This window comes from Petromyzon marinus, chromosome 40 (assembly GCF_048934315.1).
Source record: "Petromyzon marinus isolate PM22_M1 ecotype Great Lakes invasive population chromosome 40, UKy_Petmar_22M1.pri1.0, whole genome shotgun sequence".
Taxonomy (NCBI): domain Eukaryota; kingdom Metazoa; phylum Chordata; class Hyperoartia; order Petromyzontiformes; family Petromyzontidae; genus Petromyzon; species Petromyzon marinus.
In genome coordinates, this window is record NC_133706.1 from 7,948,552 (window position 1) to 7,973,779 (window position 25,228).

A 25,228-nucleotide genomic window follows, 5' to 3' on the forward strand; every position below is an offset into this window, starting at 1 on the left:
CCTGACCACACAGGTTGGTGAAGTGGGGGGGGGGGCAGTGTTGATGTACCGATTGTTTAAAGTTCACGTTCATGTCAGTTGGTGCATGGGGAATGGTTCGTGTACTCAATTTGTACATCGCTAACTGTGAATAGCTTATGTGCTGGGATTTTTTACTTAAAAAAGGTGAAAAGTATGGTAATTTGCATAAACTATTTTCTAAATTTAAAACGAATTTATTTAGAATTACTTTTCAGTTTGTTGTCCTTCCCCTACACTTCCGAGTAGCACCGTTGGCTACGTACGGTGCGAAAGAAGTTAAACATACATACATACATAATTGGAATGAAATTTAAATACATCAAAAAGCAACACATACATGAGAGGATATACGCAAATAAAATATAAGTTGGCTTAGGAAGGTCACGTCTCATGGAAGAGATGATGGCTGATGATGAAGAAGTCGCAACCAAGAATGGGAACGCATCTGATAAGAAGAAATCGGCTCATGTGCAGGTGCGAGTCGAATTGTTGCATCGCAGAACCGCGAGGATCGGTGATGACTTTGAGAAGCCTTCGTCCACCAGTGAACTGATCACAGCTTATGATGATGATGATGACGACTATTATGGTGAAGAGTCACGTACTTATGATATCTACATTTGCTTTGGCTGCCATCTGTATCTGCTTATGCGTTTTTATACATGTGTAGTGACATCGCCATATGCCACTGTGTAGTGCTGGCCCTAGAGAGACACGGCGTGCGGTGTAACGACATCGCGGATACCACTATGGTGTGGGTGTGGTGTGGGTGTAGTACCGACCCTAGAGGGGCTCGGTCATCGCTGATTGATAGCGCTGGGTGGCACCACGCTTCGCGTGCAGTGCCAGCCCTACAGGATAGGGTGAGGGAGTGCCGGCCGTAGGAATGAGGTTACTAAAGGCCATGGCACTCTGGTTGACACGTGACCAGTTAAGCCTACAAAGGAGCCCCAAGTGGGGGCTCGGGGTGGTCACGTGGTCGGGGTCCAGATCCTGCTCGAGGATTCTGGAAGGTGGGCGTGGCCAAGGGCTGAGCCAGCGACGCCGCAGTCGATATAAGCCGGGACCCCCAGAGGGACCGGCATTGTTGTTCATCCTGAAGAAACCTTCGCCTACATTCTACGTTCTCCGAGTCTCCAACACGTGGACCTGGACCCGAGTTGTGGTCCCGGTCCGTAGTAGCTAGTTACGTTGTAATTAGTGTAGTTAGCCTGGTGGTCACCACCACAGGTTGTTATTCTTTTTGATTTAAAGCTTTCGTGACTGCAGTAATTCATATTCTTAGTTCTTTCGGTAAAGTCACGTTGAAGGGAAACAATAAAATAATAAAATATATATAAAACAATAAAAATTCTCACGACGTTTCAACCATAACACAAACGGTCGTCATCAGGTGTGTCGGTTTGCATAAATTTATTTATCTTTGAACGATGGTAGTTATACAAAAATAAAAAGAGATCCCACCAATGGGCTCTCCCCTATCTCCGGTTATAGCTAACATTTTCATGGAGAAATTTGAGACTGACGCCATCCAGACTGCCACTCTGCGCCCAACCTTATGGAAGAGGTACGTGTATGACACTTTTGTAATCTGGCCACATGGCCGGCTTGCTCTAGACCAATTCTTCGACCACATCAATTCCATACACCCAGCCATCAGATTTACCATGGAAGTCGAAAAAGATGGCAAGCTACCTTTTTTGGATGTCCTAATTAAAAAGAGACCTGATGGTTCAATGAGCCACTCTGTCTACAGGAAAGCTACCCATACGGATGCTTATCTGAAACCGGATTCCCACCACCATCCATCACAGAAGAATTCTCTCATCAAGACTCTGTATCATAGAGCCCAATGCATATCCGACCAGGAACACATAGGCAGTGAACTCAAGCACGTACACCAAGCTCTTAAGGCTAATGGTTACTCCGACTATACAATCCACAAAGCTATCACTAAAACCATGAAGAAGGACCCTCTTGAGGAGCCTTTCAAAACCATCACTTTACCCTACATTGCGGGGATCACAAAAAAAGATCTCCAAAATCTTGAATAAACACAAGATCCAGGTCCGTTTCAACACATTACATAAAATCCGTGATCTGGTTCCGTCTGTAAAAGATGTGATTCCGGACATACAATACCCTGGTGTCTACAAACTAAGTTGCCTCTGTGGTAGTAGTTACATTGGAGAAACCAAACGCCATGTCTCGGACCACATTCGTGAACACAAAGCAAACCTTAAACACGGTAGGACCAACACCTCGGCCGTGGCAGATCACTGTTATAATTCAGTAGGCTCACATGACATTGACTTTTCCAAGACAGAGGTTCTTTGTAAGCCATCTGGCTACAATGAGAGATTCGTTCCTGAGGCTATCCACATATACAAGCACAGAGACAATTTCAACCAAGAAGATGGATTCTGGCTTGGCAATCATTGGAAAGATTTGATGAACCATTTCAGGTCTTAATTGATTGTTCACACTTACAGTGGCTTTCAGACAGCATACATTAATTTTTCGTCTCCCCCCTCCTCTTTTCAGAACATAGATGGACTAGTCCTTCTAAATAAACTGCCAAATCGCTGCGCGTGGCGCTAATGTTTTTTTATAAATAAATACACCGTTTAAAAATAAATAAATTTATGCAAACCGACACACCTGATGACGACCGTTTGTGTTATGGTCGAAACGTCGTGAGAATTTTTATTGTTTTATATATATATTATTATTATTTTATTGTTTCCCTTCAATGTGACTTTACCGAAAGAACTAAGAATAGGTTGTTATTCTGTTAAGGGGCAGTTACCCCATGTGTTGGTGTTAAATAAATGTGTTGCCTTCAAGTGTACGTCTGCGACTCAGTTGAACCCACTACATGTGTACTGAGGCTCCTAAGTATTTCATCCTCGGAAAATCAATGGAAATTGTATTGCAATGATCTCGGCAGATGTAAGTTTGGCATGATTAACTTTCAACCATTGGCACTCGGTAATGCATTCCGTACTTGCAGAAACCTAAGGGAATATTCAAGGTTAGTATTATAATAATAAATATGTACAGTGCTACGGGCTGAAATTACTGATCCACGTGCCAGATAATGCATGCTCTGGCCCATAAATGATTGAAAATACATTCAACGTAATTACGTTATGATCTCAATAATTCATTACACATTGTCTTATGAAGAGAACGTACCCTTATAAATTGAGAAACACAAATTCTTCCACACGTTTGATTACCGAATCCCTTTTGAGTTTGGGAGTTACCTTTATTTTTCCACATTCACAGCATTCCCGCGTACTTTAAAACGGCCGGCGCCGAGATTAAAAATGCATTGGAAAGCCCTCCATTGTGACCCTTCGAGGAGCTGGTGAAAGGTGCTCTCAGTGTTTTTTGTTGTTGAGCGAGTCTATACGTGCAAATTCTTCTTAGGTTTCCGTATCAGAAAGGGACTGCGAGAATGTCACCTTAAGAAGAGCGAATGATATTCAGAATATAGCTTAATACAAAGCCACGGCCATGAAATTGCACGAAAAAAAAAACAAAGATCCCCCGTGTAGCCTTAGCAGACTGTAGGGGCAAGTGCTGTTAGCGAGCACCTATGAAAGCCGGCACGGCACACGAGAGGGTGGACGGCCAGCACAACGCCTTTGTCTCCCGAGTGGCGACGCTTACAGATCGCACCGGGTACTCATTTGAGGCTGAGTCTACCTAGGAGAGGCCCAGGACCGGTTCAGATCATCGTCACTGGTGTCGGCCGTGAGCGGGAATCGACCCCGGGTCACCAGGTTCGTAGTGCAACGTAGCGCTAACCCGCTACACCACCGCTCCCCACGTGAAATTGCACACACGCCGACACCCACACGCCGACAAACGCGACACGACACGCACGCCCACACGCCGCGAGAGCCCCATGTGCAGACTGCAAGTATGCGTAAAATATGAAAAAAAAAACTCATCCAATATTAATAATAAAAAATATATATATATCAACAGACCTATTTTTTTTCCGTGACGCGTAAGCACACACTAGACCACTGAAGTGTGCGCGAGGCGCCAAAGGGACCCGTATCTCCCCACCACCCTCGCGAAATGTGACGGTCCGCGCCTCCTAAGGGACGCGCGTGTCTTTCAATCTCTGCAGCAGATACGCTTCCGCCCCATCAGCACCCATTAGCAGCCACCGCCCTACCGAAACCCCCCCCCACACCCACCCACCCAATCTAATTTTCTGCATTGCACATTAGGCCAGTCAGCACATATTTATCTAGCCACAGTGGATGTTGGGCCGAATTAATTCCGGAATGGTGTCGCTTTAAGGTGTTTCTCTGTTCATATTTTGTTTGTTGCTGTTGCACCCGACTCAAGAGCCGCGTGGCTCACGGGGCTATACCTAATAGATGAAACTTGAAAACTTGAAACTGCCGCCAAAACGACTCCGCGAACGGAACGCCACCACTTAAGTTGGACGTTGACATCAGGGGGGGGGGAAGCCCCAAGCGACGTCCCCCCCCACCCCCCCCCCCCCCGACGTGCACCTGCCGCCGAGCCATATTCTTCTATCACCGCGAACAGCGAGGGCGACGCGGAGTGACGTCACTATCGCGGCATCGCGATCGCATTCCGCGGTGGCGTTAACGATGTCGCTAAATAAACGAGATTCCATTTTTTCCAGGCATTCCTAAGCTTCTCGGAGCGTCCATACACAATCCCTGCTACCGCCACCCCCCCCCCCACCCCACTATTCTGGAGAGGCATTATCGCGACCGCAGCAGTGTGGCACCGCTTGGCACGCCGTTGTTTGTTGCCTGTCACGTTCACTGTGTGTGCTTTACAAGGCAAGGAAAACCCAAGCGATCGATGCCCAAGCACGCGCGTCGCTTGGCTTTCCGTGCTGGCATCGTCTAGCTTCGGGGGTAGCCGGCCACATAGGGTGGTTGCACATTTATAACCTGAGCGCTGAGTGACTGGGGGTTGGTAGATTGCCCGAGGAAGGGAGGGCGTTACAGCTCAGCGGTTGTGCAAAGCCAAGCCTTGTGCGTCTGTGAACTATGTAGATTCGCTGTGGCCTTTGATGCTATTGGGTGTTTGAAGTGTAGCTCCAATCAAAGTCAAAGTCAATATATCCTTGCTCGTATGAGCAATGAGGTGGCACTCATCTCGCTTTCCAGCCCTCAGCCAGTGGCAGACATGTAAAATTTAGTTTTCACATGAAGATGGATTTTGTAAGCCTTGGTAGCACCCGCAGTCACCACTGATAGCTATATTCTCTGGGAATTCACCAGGATGTGTAGACACAGCCTTCTTTTCTGCCCCACCGATACACGTAACCATAATACAGGGTGGGGGGGGGATATACCTTTTCAAATGTCAGACATACATACAAGTACACGCTCACGTGCGCATGAAACGGTGCAACGCACCCTACACTCTCGACTAGATAGACAAGAGTTTGATCAACTAGTCAGCGAGAGAGGGCAAGTGGCTATATGGATGCCCCCATAGAAGGTCCCTGCATGACAAGCCACGCCTCCCCCAGGTTCTAGAACTTGCTCCCTAGACAGAAGGTCCCTTTACTCTGCTCTCCGGAAATGGCTCTTCCTCCCTGAGCAAATTGTTGACGAGATCACTGATTCCGGTCTTCAGGCCTTCAAATGCCGAGCACATGGGACATTTTCTAACTTCACTACACGACTTGTGCGACTGAGTCTTTGAGCTGCAGTGAACCAATGATTACGCCGATTAGCTGTATTAAAGTCTAATATGGCTATAGTTCACAATTGAACAAAATAGAAATAAAACGCGCGGGCAACTAAAGACGGATCCACAATCGAGGCCAAGTCCTGGGCATAACTGAGAGATGGAGGACACGCACAACATTTAAGATTAAGGTTCCCAGGTTGAATAAGCCTCCATAGATGCCTAGTAGCTTAACAAAACATTTCCAGAGCTCTGGTGTTTTTTTCGGGTTGAACTGTGTGTTATTAGTCTCCACATGCCGGGAGCTTCTTCAGTTCCTGAAGAAGCACTCAACATGTGGAGTGAAACGTTGGACATGTTTTTTTTCAAGTTCAAGCTAATTTGACTTGTCACATGGACGATCCCATTTAGCCAGTTTCCTGGCTATTGCACGAAGGCGGTCTGTGCTGCGTGAGCACAGTAGCAGCAACAAAGACAAAAACACATCAATATTGCAGAGGACGAGTACAGGGTCCAACCGTGCCAAACAGCACGCAGTCACAACACGATAGGCATTCGAAAGCCACGCGGCACGACTGCGGATGCCTGTGCGGTCATAATTTCTCGAGCTCCCACGGAGAAAAGCTCCGAGCGGGAGAAGATAAGAACGGTGATTCAGAGGAACTCTGGCGGTGATGGAGGGACTCTCAATCAACCCCCACGTGCTCTGCAGGGCTCTGTCTAGAAGGCTTTGACCACATGTTAGGTAGCCAACCGTTTGCCCTGCGGTGGTGGTAACTAATGCTTTTTGTGTTAAGTTTGTTGTCCTTCCCCCCCACCTCCAATTAGCATGGTTGGCTTCGTATGGTGCGGAAGAAGTTCAACATACATTCATATAGCAGGTCTACGCGAGTCTGTACTCGTGGCAATTGAAGATGATTTGTTTGCTACACAGACTTGAGATTGATCAAATTACACCATCGTCAATTTGTGCAACTGCGCAAATGTAATGTGCAATAGCGCATAAAGCAGCGCTAAAGTCCTGCCACGCATTGGCCCGCAGGTACAATTTGCATTAATTTACCTAAACTGTTTTCAAAAATTTAATAAACGGGATGAGAGCCATGTTGGCTTAGTTTGTTGGTCCCAAAACGATCAAAGATCCCCGCCCAGCCCCTCTCAGCTGCTAGTGACCACCTGCTAAGGACGTTACAATTCTCGAAACTGTGGTGCTCCAGCCCCTCTCAGATGGGTGGACGAGTTGGCACAACGGTGGTGAGATGTTAACTCCCTCGCCTGGTATGCAGGAGGTCGTGGGTTCGATCCTGACCTTGACTCCTGTATATTTGGAGTTGAGCACCTTCTCCCCGTGGTCGTGTGGATTTTTTCTCCGGTTTTTCCCTCCACATTTAAGAAACGTGCACTTTGAGCATTTGGCTGCGATAAATATCGACGTAAAAAGCCACTTCATTGATCATTTGTGGCCATGTCGCTTCTGATAAAGAGCTATATAGCTCAGTGGGCTTTGCCTGCTAAAATAAAAAAATATAGTTTTAAAAAAATATATATTTGTTGTTGGGGTCATGAGGCCACCTTTTTTTCCCCATCCAGAGTTGATGTTGTCCACACCGCCATTGTGACTACCAGGCATGTAACGATGCATCATTTATTTGATTCAAATCGATTCTTGCGTTCACGATGCGTGCACATTGAATCGAGCATGTAAGATTGATCGTTGACACTTTCTATGAATCCTTTGCAAGTGACGTGCTCGTGTAACATTTAGGCTCATGGCTTGAGCCAGCCAAACTGTGCAAATGGCACGGAAAAAAAAACTAATACAAACGGGCTATAAAAATTAGACAAAAAATAACAACACTTTCCTGAATCGAATCATGATCCCAAAACGGTGACGATCCCTCAACCCGCTGCGGAGCTGAACTTATGCAATTGCAACTTGAGTACCCATTTTAGTTTAATTTGACCTCGGGGAAGCCCAGCTTCAAGTTCGGATACCACCCGTGCCCCTGCTGTTCATCAGAGCCAGGAATGGCAATGCGTGCATACGTTGCAGGGGACAAATTGCGCGCCAGCGTTCATCATTAGGCGACTGTTTCCCCACGTATACTTACTCGCACACAAAACCCATCCGCACATACACGCACACATTCTCCCGCAATATTTGCACAGCTGGAAACATACGAAAGGGCCTCAAGGTAGAGGTTTGCAATAAAGAGGATGAGCAGCACATAACCCCCTATTATTTTACAGCGATATTCCCACCGGTTGCACCCATCCCACTCGCAAAAATTGATCGCACAACCATCGCAAGAGCAAAGGCTGTGAATTGATAGTCGTCCAAAATGTAATAATCCCCACACACACACAAATAGAGCAAAGTCAGCCTCTGTGGCAGTAGCAAGTCGTGTAATATTTTGTTGAGGCTTATATATTTTGTATTCGAATTATTTTGTTTTAATTCCCGACTCTCAAAACTGTCATTATACGTGGCCGCGAAATGAGCAGTGACTCGAGGCTGAGCAGTCGATAGCAGCCTTCGACTGATTTACCGCATCATCTGTGAGCAAGAAGACAGCAGAGGGGTGGGCACGCTGAATTTAGACCATTGCCGTACGCTGTCATTGACTGACGATGGCTATATGACTCAGGCCACGTTAATGATATCACCAAATTTGTCTCGTTAATACCCTCCACCACCCGACACAAATGATGAATCCCTTGCACAAGCGTCTGAATCATTGTTGTTTCAGCTCGCCGCTAAGTTGAAAAACTATTCTCCCAACCAAAATATAGCAATTGACGACACAACTTTGATCAGATCATTTCGCGGCCCAAAAACCAAAGAGTACATTCTGAGAGGTCTTATTAGCTGCGAACGAATGGGGTCTGTTCAGCCCTGGTGCAATAATGGGGCTGCTTTAAACTCAGAACAAGATGTAAGTCTATGGGTCAACTATGTCTCTATTTAAATCTGTGGGTCGCAATATCATTTAATGTATATAGGGGTCTCCATTTAAGTCTGTGGTTCACTATGTTTAAACCGCGAGTACTGATGTGTGGCTGGGACCCCGATCATCAACGCAACCACATTCTTAATAGGTTTATTCTGACGTCCATGGGGCAGGCAAGACCCATGTCTAATGGCCCTGCGATAGAACAGCACAACCCCCTACAGCGCTCTGCCTTCTTTGAAAAATTCCAGCAGCACTCGCAGTACTTTTGCCCACAGGGGGGGAGGGGGCGACAAAAGGGTAATTTGTTCTTTACGATAGCCCAGTGAAATCGGGGCCAAATAAAAATAAAAAGTTACCCTTCTGTTATTTTATTAGCCAGAACATTCCATAACACTGCATAATGAGTTTATATATATTGTAGACAATATCAGTCATATATACTATTATCGAGGGATTACACTATTTTTCATGATATGATACAACGTCAAAATTCTAAGATATGGTCATTATCGCAATGTCAATTTCCCTTAATGTCTTGGTAATTGTTCTTCACATTTTTACTGCAATTGCTTTTGTGCGTCGCTGTACTTCCAGGAAGTTTTCAAATGCAGTTCACCCAGCATCAGCCTGCAATACGCCTTGTAATCATTACAACATTAAAATCTGAAAATCACATGCTGTCAGTTACGTGATAAATAATTTCATAATACAATTAACTATGAAAATGGCAATGTCATATCATTGTCATGCCCTCCATAACAAATCATAACTTAGAATATTTTAATAAAAAAATAAAAATGGAGCAACAGTAATCACGATCTAACAATATGTATGACCAGGGATTTTGAGTATTGTGGACCTTGCAGCATATATAATATATTGTAGTTTTATCATATTGCAGCAATACCTACTTCTGTAAAAGCCAAATTGTCTCCCTGCTCAAGATGAGCAAAGGTGTGGTACACATCTCCATAGGTGGCACTTAGCCAGTCATGGATTCCTATGACTGGCCAATTTATGCATAGGTCTGACACTGAAATTAATTATCATGAATTTATTTTAAAATAAAAACTGAAATACAGTTGTCTTATGAAACGTTAATACATCAATACCATCGGGTATATGCTGCATCATCTAAATAACAAGAAATAAAATAGTAAAATAAACATCGGCAAGAAAGCTCAAGTGAGAAGGGCTGTTGAGATGTCACCGGTGCAGGCCAGAAGGACGAGCAGAGGGGTGAGACGGGAGAATGCGGTGGAGCGAGACATGAGGGCGGTGGACGTGACGAGAGAAGAGGTTGCAGAGTCGGCCTTCACGAAACGAGAAGATTCTAGACCACGACCCCCCCGTGCAAAAGTGAATCGAATAATTTCATGACACCGCCACGGCAGCAGTGCAAACGCAGAAATAACACCAACAACAACATCAACACGTTCGTCAATAATCCTGCCATTTGTAAAAGGCAACAGCCCTTCTTCATAGCACGCAAATAGAGAGGTCGGAGAGATAGAGTGGATGATAAGAGTAGGGGAGGCTGTACTTTACACCAAAGGGCCCTGATCACGATGGTATCTTTCGCTTGAGCGGTTGCATAGATTCTTCACGGTCGATCGAGGAGGCGCAAATGGTAGACACTGTCGACCACTTCTTCGGGGTACTTTGCGAGCGGGTGTGGAACCTCTTCGTTCCGTTGGCTTCGTTATTGAAATCTCCACGTTGCTGGACAACCGGAAGACTGTGTGAAGGGTATTGCCCTCTCTCTCTCTCTCTCTTTGTGCGGGCAGGGGTGCGATGATGTGTAAGAGCGGCGGGGAGTGCGACTCTCTCGGTTGGTATGACGCAGATGTGTGGCGAGTGGACGGATGGCCGTCTCCTGTTTGTGACCAAGTGATTTTAGTTCTGGATGGAAAAATGTGAACCAATCACACGAAGGCGTTCAGTTACTCCCTTTGGGGTGAGAGGCAATGTCCCACGTTAGTCATCGATGTAATTTTCCACGCAAAAAAAGACGAAGTTTTTGTGCCTGTGTACAACAGGGAGATGTCTTGTTCCGGATGCCCATGGCCACAGCGCTGGTCTCAATGTAGTGGCGTCCACGTATGTGGGATTGAGGGTGAGCTCAAATGTTGTAGCTATGGGGTCTGTTCAGCCCTGGTGCAATAATGTGGCTTGTTAGCTCAGAACAAGATGTAAGTCTGTGGCTCAACTAAGTCTCTATGTAAGTCTGTGGGTCGCAAGATAATTGAATGGATATAGGGGTCTCTATGTGGTTCGCTATGTAAAACTATGGATTATGTAAGTCTATGCATCTGTATGCGGGGCGGTAGTGTAGCGAGGTGAGCGCGCTGCACTGCAAACCTGATGACTCGTGTTCGATACCCTCTCACAGCCAACACCAGTGATGATTATTTGAACCGGTCCTGGGCCTCCCCTAGGTCAACTCAGCCTCAAATGAGTACCCAGTGCGGTGTGTAAATCATCACCACTTGGAGACAAAGGCGGTCGGGCGTGGTGCTGACCACCGACTCCCCCGTGTGCCGTTGCAGCCATCATAGGTGCTCGCTAACAGCACTTGGCCCAACAGTGTGTTAAGGCAATACGGGGGATCTTTGTCGATATGTAAGGACATCGGATGAAACTACAGAAGACGCACAGAATAGAATCTGGGCAACCAACCCCATGCAATAATGGGACCTGTGGCTTAGGAGATAAGAGCCTGGTCATCACCAAAATCTAATAAATTACCACAAACCTATGTCTTCCAGCAGCATTTATTTGATTAATTTCAACCTTGAGCAGTGTCGACTGCTCCGATTCTGCTCAGCAGTAGGCCGTCAGCCCATTGATTGTGCACAAACCGCCTTGCTGCCTTGCTGCTTTGACATTTAAAAAAGGCCACGCTTGCGGCCAGTTGAGGCTGTTGGCTGGAGAGAGACAGGCTTCTGTGTGCACACACACACACATCTTCTTCTTCGGATGTCCATCGCGAACGATGATGACCGTGTGGAGGACAGCTCACAGCAGCAGTAGCAGCGTTTTACCTGCGCGCTGGTGGGATAAGAGACGCAGACCTTGAGCGGAAGCTATCGGCCGCACTGTGGGCAAAAGTTGCTGCTCGTCTGCGGAATGGGATTCGTGTTGTTGTGCCGTTGTCGCTGCTGGTGTTGATGCTGATGGGTTTTTTTGTTGTTTTTTTTTTCCCCTTCAACCGCCTTGACCGAGTCGGCTACAGAAACTTCCCAACTGCTTACGGTTGACTGACATTTCCACCCATGTGTCCACATCGATATTGGCTAGACGGGGCGGGTCTTTCAAAACAATCCTTCACATCACCGTGAATTATTGTACATGAAGAGCATCTGCTCAGCGGCAATGCCTCCACTTCAGAGCCGCTGCAAAATAAAATGCAACGCGTGAAGCCAACTTGCGTGGTCGTCAGATGTTAATGTCCTTGCCGTTTGCGATGGATGAAGTCCCAAGTGGGATTTAATTCGTCTCCTCCGGCTTCAGCTTCAAAAGAAGATGCTTGGTTTTGTTTTTCAACGAGGAACCTGAGGAATGAAACGGACATGCCAGCGCAAAAAAAGTAAATTGGCAGGGCTCGTACGGTGCGGAAGTGTGACACCGTCGCACTCCACGTGACATTCCATGTGACGGTGTCACGTGGAATACGCAAAGCAATTCTAGGTCGGGGATCGGTACACAATCGGTACACAAGTCTCCTTGTCCTTTGCAATGGATTATTTTTGTTTCTTAATTTAGTTTAGCCAAGTAAGAACTCAAGAGACCAGCATAGTCTCAATTTCCTTTCAACAGTTAACCTGGGGCTTTAGTCTTGCCAGTAGCGGGGCGATGATTGATATTTGGAGCCTGATGCTGAGATCAGGGGATGTTTAACATCCACGGTGAAGCGGACGGCAGGTAGTCATATTATTATGGTCATATTACCCACAGCACTGTATGTATGTTGAACTTCTTTTGCACCGTACATAGCCAACCACGCTAGTCGGAGGTGCAAGGCAAAGAAAACGAAATAATAAGGGTGACCGGCTGGATTCGAACCGTGAACCTCTGGAACAAGTGGCGAAAGCGCTACCGCTGGGCCCTGTGTCACTGCCCCAGTGATCAATGCCATGGATAGTTCGTTTTTATATATATTGAGCCTTTGGAAACCATTGTACAACTGTCAGGTCTTGCACAACAATGTCAAGTGTACCTTCCCTCTACAGGTGTGTCATAAGCAGCTGCTGACAATGTATTTGACAGCCTGGCATTCACTGCAGTCTCAATTTGGTGAATCCCTTATTGGTAAAAGCAAAATGTACAGCCCTGAAAATACCTGCTAATGCCCACTGCTAGAAGATTGGCATCCACGAGAGGGACCTGCTATAAATAAGCCCGACTCGACCACACTTTCTAGACATTTTTAGAAGTGGTGAACGTACAGGACCCACCCTATACCCCGCCATATGCGACCTGCCAATCGATTAGGGGCCGTCCATAAATGACGTCACGCGATTTTGGACGATTTTTTACCGCCCCCCCCCCCCAGTCACACGGCGTCACAAAAAGTCAGACCCCCCCCTCAAATATGACGTCACAAAGCTCTGCCCCCCCCCCTCCAAAAAAAAGAAAACATGCTTCAAATGGCTATAAACTATTGTCATTGTAGTGCGTATTTAATATGGCGCTGCACTCTGATGTTGTAGGAGAAAACATTTATTTAAAAGTCAATTTAATTAAGTAGAACGTTTTGATTTAAAGCTTTCGTGACTGCAGGGCTTCATATTCTTGGTGCGTTCGGTAAAGTCGCGTAGAAGGGAAACAATAAAATAAAAAAAATATAAAACAACAAAATTCTCACAACTTTTCGACTGGAACACAAGCAATCATCATCAGGTGTGAAAACCACAGCAAGAAAATTTGAAAAAGTGGCGGTTTTTTTAACGTAAAAAAACCGCCACTTTTTTAACATTTTCTTAACGTAAAAAAAAACCGCCACTTTTATCAAATTTTCTTGCTGTGGTTTTCACACCTGATGATGATTGCTTGTGTTGCAGTCGAAACGTCGTGAGAATTTTATTGATTTATATTTTTACTATTTTATTGTTTCCTTTCTACGTGACTTTACCGAAAGAACCAAGAATATAAGTAGAACGTGTTGTCTATTTTTATTTAAAGTGGCGCATTTTGATGTGACGTCACATTTCTCAACCCCCCCTTCCCCCCCCTAGTCACACATCGTTACAAATGTCTGACCACCACCCCCCTCCCCCCCCCAGGTGCGTGACTTCATTTATGGACGGCCCCTTAGCTCATGGTGGGGGATTTCGGAATCCTGCGCCATTGTTTCAGCTGCCACGCCGGGAGATGAAACGGAACCGGCGACTTCTGGATTGCAAGTCCAGCGCGCTGAAACCATCGACGCCGCGGCAGTGTCCCTTCCTTCGCTAGTACGAAACATGAGTACCAAACAGGTTTATTTAGGCTGCACATTACTACATGGTTGGGAAAAAAAATATCAGCGCAATACACTAAAGAGCTACATTTCTTCCGTTAAACACGAGTGTCAATGAATGCGTGTATCGTTTTTTTGTTTTATTTTTTTGCGCTTATGCACCCACTGCGAAAGCAGCATCAGCAGATAATTTGTATAACCGACACCATTAGTAGCCTTGCCACAGCTCACGTGTCTGACACTGCAGAACCCAACCCAAAACGTCTTGGGATTACATTCAGCCCTCTGAGCTTCCCATACCGATAAAATTTATAGGATTGAATTTGAATTATTTACGCCAATAAACGTCTATTTAGGAGGGCTGCGCGGGGACATTAATAACCTGGAGCACAATGGCAATCGTGTACGACCAAATTACCGTAAATCATACACTTCTCACCCTATATTGACACCCAAGCAGGGATACGCATGGTTAGTACATGGATGGGAGATTCCATGAAAGTACAACACACGTTCTACAGTGAGGGCAGCGAGCAAACCAGGAACGAATTATTGCATCTACAGTGAGGGAAACAAGTATTTGACCCCCTGCTGATTTTGTACGTTTGCCCACTGACAAAGAAATGTAAAGTCCATAATTTTAATGGTAGGTTTATTTGAACAGTGAGAGACAACAAAAAATTCAGAAAAACGCATGTCAAAAATATTATAAATTGATTGGCATTTGACTGAGGGACATAAGTATTTGACCCCTCTCAATCAGAAAGATTTCTGGCTCCCAGGTGTCTTTTATACAGGTAACGAGCTGAGATTAGGAGCACACTCTTAAAGGGAGTACTCCTAATCTCAGCTTGCTACCTGTATAAAAGACACCTGTCCACAGAAGCAATCAATCAATCAGATTCCAAACTCTCCACCATGGCCAAGACCAAAGAGCTCTTCAAGGATGTCAGGGACAGATTGTAGACCTACACAATGCTGGAATGGGCTACAAGACCATTGCCAAGCAGCTTGGTGAGAAGGTGAGAATATTATTGTGTTATTTTATTTCATCAATTTATTATTTTATTCTCATTCTACGTGACTTTACCGAAAGAACCAAAGAAGAAGGTGACAACAGTTAGTGCGATTATTCGCGAATGGAAGAAACACAAAAGAACTGTCAATCTCCCTCGGCCTGGGGCTCCATGCAAGATCTCACCTCGTGGAGTTGCAATGATCATGAGAACGGTGAGGAATCAGCCCAGAACTACACGGGAGAATCTTGTCAATGATCTCAAGGCAGCTGGGACCATAGTCACCAAGAAAACAATTGGTAACACACTATGCCGTGAAGGACTGAAATCCTGCAGCGTCCGCAAGGTCCCCCTGCTCAAGAAAGCACATATACATGCCCATCTGAAGTTTGGCAATGAACATATGAATGATTCAGAGGACAACTGGGTGAAAGTGTTGTGGTCAGATGAGACCAAAATGGAGCTCTTTGGTATCAACTAAACTCGCCGTGTTTGGAGGAGGAGGAATGCTGCCTATGACCCCAAGAACACCATCCCCACCGTCAAACATGGAGGTGGAAACATTATGCTTTGGGGGTGTTTTTGTACTAAGGGGACAGGACAACTTCACCGCATCTAAGGGACGATGGACGGGGCCATGTACCGTCAAATCTTGGGTGAGAACCTCCTTCCCTCAGCCAGGGCATTGAAAATTGGTCGTGGATTGGTATTCCAGCATGACAATGACCCAAAACACACGGCCAAGGCAACAAAGGAGTGGCTCAAGAAGAAGCACATTAAGGTCCTGGAGTGGCCTAGCCAGTCTCCAGACCTTAATCCGATGTAAAATCTGTGGAGGGAGCTGAAGGTTCGAGTTGCCAAACGTCAGCCTCGAAACCTTAATGACGTGGAGAAGATCTGCAAAGAGGAGTGGGACAACATCCCTCCTGAGATGTGTGCAAACCTGGTGGCCAACTACAAGAAACGTCTGACCTCTGTGATTGCCAACAAGGGTTTTGCCACCAAGTACTAAGTCATGTTTTGCAGAGGGGTCAAATACTTATTTCCCTCATTGTATCTGTGTGTATGTACGTATGTGCGTTACCCCCATCGTCTGTATGGGTCAAGTAGAGACACGTGGAACTGGAAGGAAAAAAAACATTCCAATGCAGTTCCCTAACTGAAAAAAGATTATTGAGACTCCGTGAGGCTGTTAAATAAAATACGTAAACATTATCAAACTTTTGTGTTCAGCTTGCAAAGGAAAGACACCACGATGAAAACATGAACACATCATGAGTTATGTTGCAACATTATGGGTAATGGTCTACGTAAATAAACCTCCGTTTTATGTATACAGTAGACACAACATCTGGCAACTCAGCAGTGGTTTTAACAAGTCTGACTTTGCTGATGGGACCCTGAAGGGCAAAACTGCCCGAGGCTTTGCTTGTTTAAAAATGAATGCCGCTGTAGAATGTCGATCTGGGCAGCCCAAAAGATGATGGACGAAACATTTTGTGCCAGTTAAAAGGGTAAAACCTATTACTTTACAATATTTCTAGATTTGTTTTGCTTTTAACGGAGAGATCAACAATGTTCTATTTACTGGTGTAAATGACTCGTCGTGCTACACAAGGGCACAAAGTGTTTCCCTTGACGTTGTGTCACCACAAACGGCAAAGGTAGCGGTGGCTGTATTTGCTTTCACAAGCCAGACTGCTGATGAGACCCAGAAGGTTGAAACCGGTCCAGGGTTTGCTTATTTCCACAAATGCCCCTGGAAAACATCATATTTGTTTATCTATACTGGAGTAATCCGATTAGCTATAGAGCTCTTTCACACAGATGTGCAGTATATCAGTATGGCTGAAGAACAGAAACGTGTTATTGTCACATGTACAGACAGACCGACTCCTATACACTGTATTCATGTTATTGTTGAACCTGAATGGACTGCTACCTAGGTGTAATGGCCAGCACCCTAGACTTTAATTCAATGTCCCGGCCTGTGTCCACGCAGCAGTGTAAATGGGTTCACCACAGTGGGCACATCACTGATCAGCAGGTCACGTGTGGTGGGGTCACGTGTGGTGGGGTCATGTGTGGTTACTCCCACATCTTCAACGGCGTCTGGAGAGCGAGGAAGAGTAGGTGAAAATACGCTCCATCATCACGATCAACGGGAAGATAGCCCGTGGGTGTCCACTGCAATGTGTTATTTGTTTGCACTTTCCTCTGTTTTGTGCCAATATGCTCAGGTAGTGCCACATCTTTTTTGCACCAACCTCTAGTATCATCAAGCCTATAGGGGCTCCATAAGTGCTCCCTCTAGTGGATATATTTTATCCAGCAGCGGCCCGAGCAAAGGATTGTAGGGCTGCACCTTGAAATTTGTTTAACTTAATCCGAGTGGCTTTGGGTTGAAGTTGTCATGAACGGTAGGCAATGTATCCACCGTGAGATGCACTTGTTAGAGGTTAAACACGCAACGCTTCATCGATATTGAACAGGTGCCAATCCCATATCCGCTGCACGCGAATTAAATGGAGGATCCGAATATGCATGTGTAAACTATCGTTCCTTTTTTTGAGGAAGAAATTCTGTTATTTTACGTTATCAGCAGCGGGCAGTTTGAGGCCACAGGCCGGTGGTTGGAAATTCCACATTTCCATGGTGGAGACAAATTCACGTATTGGTCAACTACTGTTTAGGCTTGGTGGAATTTAGCCCTGTGGTTCTGCGTTTCATCATGTGGGCAAATATACGAGTCACGAAAACATACATGTCATGGTACCAAGATCAACATCGCATCAAAATCGGGATTGTTTTTTTTATGGCTTGGATTATACATGTGAAAAAAAGAACTAGAAGCAGAATTTTATGGAAATATGAATAACATTTCATCACGAAGTGTCAGTGCTTCTGCAGATTTCTATGAGCTTCCTACGTGAGCCAACTTAGTGGCAAAAAAAATATTGCAGTATTTTCTCGAAGGAGAGCTATGCTAAACTCTCATGATGCTCATAATTGCATTTATATCTTGAGAATAAAGGATGTTTGCGACGTTAAAATAAATAAATGCTAAACCAAGTCCAAAAATGACTACACCTGCAAAGGCTACATAATAAACGTTATCACAAATCACTGTCTATCCGCTGCTGGATGATGTCCTCGCCAAGCCATCACCACCGCTCATGCCACAATCCATCTCAGCAGTGCATTGATTTGATCTCATCGCCCTGACCCTTTCCCACTGGCTGTCCTTTTGGTTGCTTTCCCACCCTTTGGCTGCTATTCCACATCCACCGGTCTTGTCCCGTGACAACCATCCTTCCTCGCAATGAGCCCTGCCCCAAGCCCACTCGCTATTCCCGAGAGAATTTGGATCTCCCACGATTCGTTTTTGATACCCTCCAGATCGACGCGTTTCCTTTTTGTCCCTCGGTGCATCGTAGTGGAATAATATCGCCCCGGTTGAGAAGGTTCTTCTTCAGGCACATTGGTGTGTTCGGTTTATAAATTATATTATCAAAGTCACTTCCCCCGAAGCACTCTCCCCTGCTCCTGTTTGCCACTTTTTAATGATTTCGGTCCATGTTATATAATTTTCCTGGGTTATATATTGCAATATAATTCAGCTGAGTTTTCCAGTTTCGGTCCTACATACATACATGCATACCTGCGGGTCATTGTAAGAATTGCTTGTGCATGCATATATATGTTCCACTTTTTTCGCACCGTACGTAGCCAACCGTCCTGATCGTCTATGATATAGAATGTTTTTACGTATAAAAATGGGGTAGAGGAGGAAAGCGGGGTGGAGCAGTGGCACACTGGGTAGCATTGCTGCACTATGAAGCCGACAACCTGAGTTCGAATTCCAGACACAGCTACCATCAGTGGCGAAAATTATCTCAACCGGTTGTGGAACATTCCTCGACAGCCCCACAGCGGTTCACCATGGCCAGGTATGGCCAAACATAATGCAACGACTGCCACAGCATTGGGAGACATTCAACTGAAGGTTCACAAACGGCTGAACATTTTTATTATATTATTGTCATGATGCTATAAAGCCTCCAGCCGAGTCGAGCAATGGATAGAGCGTGCAGCCCACAATCGTAACTTCGCGAGTTAATATCCTGGTCAGGGTGGACTCGGCCCACCATCCCTCCGTGATCGGTAAAATTAGTACCACGTCATGGGAAGACAACATTGGTTATCCTTTTGGATAAAAACCTCAACCTTGTCATAGATATGTAGAATACCCGCCGCTGGCTTGGTGTTGCAACTACACTCGGTTGAGAAGGCGATCACTTCGCCTTTGAGAAAAGTGCCAACACAGTTAATCGTCAGTCATTGTCTTAATTGCCTTCTTGAAGGTGAATGATCCACGATTAGCATCACCGTATGTGTTTTGCCCTCATTAGCCATTAATTTGCGTCTACTTACGCAATATCTTGTTCAAGCCACTGCTGGCCAAGGGGCCTCCACTAAAGGGGGCTCTAGAGAGCCTCTCCAAGGGGTGTTTGATGTACTCATACACACTGGCGAGACTTCTTGGGAAAGGGTACAAGTGCCCACACTTTATCCCACTACATGGAACCTGCCAGTAGACTGACAGCGATTAACCCAGTTAGATATAAAAAATACTACTTTTTAAAAAATCTTGATTTGAAGCTTTCGTGACTGCAGGAATCCATACTCTTTGGTTCTTTCGGTAATGTCACGTAGGTGGAAATAGAATGAAATCAAACAAATCACGACGTTTCGATCGCAACACAAGCGGTCGTTACCGAAAGAACCAAACAGTACTTAAAAAAAAAAACTAACCAATGTTTTTTTTCTTTCACCAGGTAAGCCCCACTGAGCTATGTCGCTCTTTTCTCAGAAGTGACCTGGCCACAAATGAGAGCTCAACGAAGTGGCTTATCACGTGGAAATGTATAGCAGCACAAATACTCTAAACGCGTGACGTTGATTCTAAATATGAAGGGGAAACCCCGGAGGACCCAGAGAAAAATCCACGCAACCACGGGGAGAACATGCAAACTCCAAATACACAACAGGCGTCAGGGTCGGGATCGAACCCACGACCTCCTGTATACCAGGCGAGGTAGTTAACATCTCACCACCGTGTCACCAAACTGAGTGGAACAGAGGTTGGAAGGATACAACAACAACAACAAAGAAAACTTGCAAGACTGTTTTAACCGCCGCAACTGGGAGATCGAAATCGATGCGGCGATCTCTGGTCCAGCGTGTGAACCGTTAAACCAGGGCGGCAGCAGCAGCAGCATCATCCCTCTTCTGCTTACGCGACACTAAATTGCCGGGCCTTGTTGCGCGAACAGTGGTCACGGTGTGCAGCCGAACACTCATCTTTGAGGAGCATATTTTATTCAAGGGGAGATGTGCACTGTACGTGATTCATGGAGGTGGGCTCAATGAGCCGGGGTGCAGGCACACAGCGGCAGGCTCTTGCAAACCGCGCCGTGGAATCATTAACATTGACACGGGGGGGGGGGGGGGTGGGGGTGTAGCGTTATCATGGCCCTGAAGTGGAGATCAATGGGACCTTTGCTGACACCATGGCCAGAAAATGGCTTTGCGGAACAAGGATCAGCAATTTTTATTTCCCTCCCACACCGCCGGTACTATCCAAGCTTTCAGTTGCTCACATCCATGTGTCACAACATTTCTGGCCTTTTCATGTTCGCATTGCAGTCTGTACGTATACGACACTTCTGGTGAAACTTAAATACAAAATACAGACGAATGTCAGGGACATGGTCACATTACAAAAAAAAAAACCCTGTGCGATGATAAAGAAATATCTATAGATAAAAATATATATAAAACTAGTCCCCTCTGAAAGGTCATCCGTGTTGGTCACGGGGTTTGTTTCACCGTACTGGTTGAAGGCGATAAGCTGACCAGAACTGACTTAGATACGGCTCGCCAACCGATGTTAGCCGTGGCCGGGAATCGAACTCGGGTAAACTCGGCTCCACAGCCCCGGCATCCTTCCACGTTCCAAGAAAAGGCGAAATTTAACAACGAAGCATCACCTCGGCGCTCTCAGCGAACTCCGTAATGCACAGGCGACATGGCAGCCTAGGCAGTCCACTCCAATTACAGGCTCCTCCACGCAAGGTATATGTGCTAGCTCTTCATTGTTTTCATCGCATTACTGCCTGGATCACGTTTGCTCGTGATAATCTCTCTAAAGTAATCTATATTGTTATCATCCTCCTTTACCCGACCACACATTTCACACCGGTAACTAAGAACAATGACCTCCGCAACAAATGTGAGCCGCCAAATATGCATCCGTTGCTTTTGAGGAAGAAAAAAAAACGATTATCATTAGAGAGTAAGAATGAGATTGTGCAAAAAAATGTTAAGTCCGATCTTACTCTCGTCCTTCACATGTTAAACTCTTTCTTGTCCCTACATTTACAAGATACTGGTTCAGATCATTCTCTCTCATGCAGGAGGAGCCTTTACAGAAAAAAAAAATCATCACTGCTGCAGTGAGGCCATCTGCATTAGATAAAGGCACAGGCTTGCAATTGCTTGCTCATTCCACTGCTTGCGGAAGGAACTCCGCAAGAATGTGCTCCAGGGAACTCCTTTGGAAGCGTCCTTTGGCCTACTCTTCCACGATGGCCAAACGTCTTGCAGTACCCACACTTTACCCCACCACACGCGACCTACTGATAGACTGACTCATTTTCTTTATTCAGCTGCAGAATGCATTTAATCCCATTCAAGGGCAGTCGCTACTTTTATATAAAGCACACAACCAGTCAAGTTTGGAATCCCTCTGTCATATCTGGGGAGGAGCACCCAAATCATACTTCACTGCATCGGACGGAATTCCGAGCAGAGCAGTCGGGTTGACTGATGATCATCCAACACACACCGACTCACTCGCTCACCAAGCGGTTCGTCGCCTCCTTACCGCTCTTCTACCGCTGCTGCTACTACCACGGCGGCTACAGCACACGATGGACTTCCACTCATTGATCGCTCTCTCCGTGTGTAGGACTACTCGGTCCAGCAGCCAATTTCGTCTCGTCCACACCGCGCTCAACCACCGTACCGCAGGTCACAAACACTTCTCTTCAGCTTCCCTTGCACTCCTGCACTTAATAATAACTCTCTACTTAATTCAAGGCGTACTCTTTAACACCTGTATATTTTTTTTTACGCTATTTGACTCTTGTCCCTTTTTTTGTTCATTTGGGGGAGTCTGTGCTCGGCGACCGCGGAGGAAAGAAATAAAAAAAAAAATGCCTCGATTTGCCAACTCTGTCGCAAAGTAAGGGCCGGGAAGCGCTTCTCAGGGCTCGCATCGAGCCGGCGGACCCAGAGCGAAGCGCTCGCTACCGCTCGCTTTCTCCGAGTGAAATTTTGACAACGATAAATGGTGACAACGCCGCCAACGACAAATTGTACGTTAATATTGGCTGATGTGGGAAACGGGACGGGGTTTGAGTGTTGCGGAGGGGAAGGGATGGCAAGGAAGGGTTGATGGTAGCGAAAGAGAGGGCTGGCGAGGTATGGAAGGGGAAGGGGGAGGATGGTCATGGTTTTACGGATGCGGACAAGAAGAAGTGGAGGGATATGATGGGTCTTAATAATTAAACTGCACAAGCAACAACGGGTCAGTGGGTACCTCGAGGCAACACATTGGAATAATTATCTGTGCGCTTGCACCCATCAGCACACACACACACACACCACCACACCGCACCTCCGATGAGAACGGTCGGCCACGTATGGTGCGAAAAAAAGTTCAACATACGTGCGTGCATACATACACACAGTGGCTGTGCGAGCGTGACGCGTGGAGGAGTGGTTACAGTACCTCCTCCGTCGAGTGCGAACACGTTGAGAGGTGGTGATAGGCACAGCTCAAATATTGCCACAAGGATCTGGGATGCAGCGTGTGTTGACATATCAAGATTTAGAAATGTGGCTCGAGGATTAGAGAAGGACTTTGAAACCATTATGCATGCCTTTAACCTTCAGGATATATCGAGAGGGTCGTAATAAAACATTAACGCATTTTAACCCCTCACCCATGCTAAATCCGAAAAGGATTTCTTTATTTTGTATTGATATTCATTCTGAAAAGAATCAGGTGATAAGAAACAAATGACGTGTTGGTTTTTTTGTTTGTTTAAAGAGGAAGAAAGCAAGAAGGCGCACTTTACCCATTCCTGACAATCACCTTTGAAAAGACCATAAATAAGCCAAGAACAGTGAACGCTACTCACGTGCCAGAATTCGCGAACGCCTCCGCGGGAGACGGCTTTCGGACGCAAAACTTCACTCGTCCCAAACATGCACGCGCACCGTTAAACATCCAAACCCACACGTACGTACGTGAACCAATTTATTCCGAGGACGCGGTTGGAGAGACGCCGGTCGCGAAGTCACAGAGCGGGTGCCGCCACCGGCGCGGATAAACTCGGCGAGGAGGAGGAGGAGGAGAGGAGAAGGGGATCTCTCCGCTTGCTCCGTGCCGCAGCTGCAACACGAGAAGCAGCCCCGCCGACGCGCGACTGCTCCCTAGCAGATGAGGAGGAGAGTCGCACCGTGGGCACGACGAACAGAGCGTAGGTAAAAAAAAATTATGGTGGGGGGTGGTGGTGCAAGTAAGCCGTGGGGATGGGGGCGATCGCATGGGACGGGGGGGGGGGGAGAAGTCGGCGAGTGGGCTGGGCTGAATCCTGTGACGGGGTGGTGCAGGAGGAGGAGGCGGTGGTGGTGGTGGTGGTGGAGAGGTGGTGGGGGTTTGAAGGTCCTGTTAAGCCGTGCGCTCGCAGCTTCGCCGTGATCGCTCGCTCGCTCGTTCGCTCGCGTGCTTTTTTGCCGGCTTCCTTGCCTCTCTGCTCGCCCGCCCGATTGTTTCTTTTTTTGCTGCTGCTGCTGCTGCTGCTTACTTGCTCATTCGGTCCAGCGCACATTTCTCTGCATAATTCGTTCGGCTGTCAGAAAGAAGAAAAAAAAGACGAAGAAAAAACTACGCGCGACCACTGCCACGTGGAATAAAGATTGAGATCCAGATCACGGGTTACGGAGCCATAAAATTACATTTCGGATCGCTGGATACAAAAAAATAACTGAAACGACTGCTCTGAAGTGGCGGAGGGCCTTCTGAAGCTGCCCAAATGTTACCGCGCTGTCAATCTGATGTGAAACATCATCGGTGGAGCTGTCAACTTTGGATGAGGACAACAATGGATTTTAACGTGAGCCATGAACAATGACCCTTGCTGCGATATTAAACAAACCAGCCAGATGGCACTGCGACGAGAGCATTCATCTCACAATCAAAAGGTTAAACGGGAGATAAAAAAAAAATGTGCAGCCCTGCAATTTCTCGCTCACATCACAGCTGGGCGGAAGGAGCCTCCACGAGAGAGCCCCTCGAGGTGGTAATTTGGGCTATTTTTTCCACACTGGCCAGAGATCTTGCGAGAGGTGGGAGTGCCCACACTTTGCCCCACCACACATGACCTACCGATCGACGAACAGGCGGGTGAAGAGAGGCTGGTGGGGGGGGGGGGTAAAGAAACTGCTCAAATCATGGACGGGGCTTGGCTCGTATCATGCAGCGAGGACCACACTGCGGGAGGCCAACAACAGTTGGACCGTACGGACTGGGCCCCGGCTAAAGGTTCATGGAATTTCCACCAGGGGCCGTCCATAAATGACGTCACGCGATTTTAGACGATTTTTTACCCCCCCCCCTCCTCGTCACACGGCGTCACAAAAAGTCAGACCCCCCCCCTCAAATATGACGTCACAAAGCTCTGCTCCCCCCCCCCCAAAAAAAACAATATTGCCATTTTTTAAATAAAACATGCTTCAAATCGCTTTAAACTATTGCCATTGTAGTGCGTATTTAATGTGGCGCTGCACTCTAATGTTGTAGGAGTGTTGTTATAACAATTCTATATTTATTTAAAGTTGCGCATTTTGATGTGACGTCACATTTCTCACCCCCCCCCCCTCGTCACACATCGTCACACATCGTCACAAATGTCTGACCCTCCCCCCCCCCCCTAGGTGCG

General features: G+C 46.4%; 1 protein-coding gene across 6 annotated transcripts in view; it reads right to left on the bottom strand.

The window, feature by feature from the left end:
* The window catches only part of LOC116950711 (leucine-rich repeat and immunoglobulin-like domain-containing nogo receptor-interacting protein 3), a 164,261-nt gene extending 139,309 nt beyond the window's left edge, over positions 1 to 24,952 (bottom strand). For 2 of the 6 annotated variants that reach the window (XM_076073075.1, XM_076073074.1), the window contains exon 1: positions 23,535 to 24,938. The gene's annotated coding sequence lies outside the window, so the exon portion shown is untranslated. The other 4 variants (XM_032968696.2, XM_076073076.1, XR_004404065.2 and 1 more) reach the window with 3 other exon arrangements.
* Positions 24,953 to 25,228: the final 276 nt, after the last annotated feature.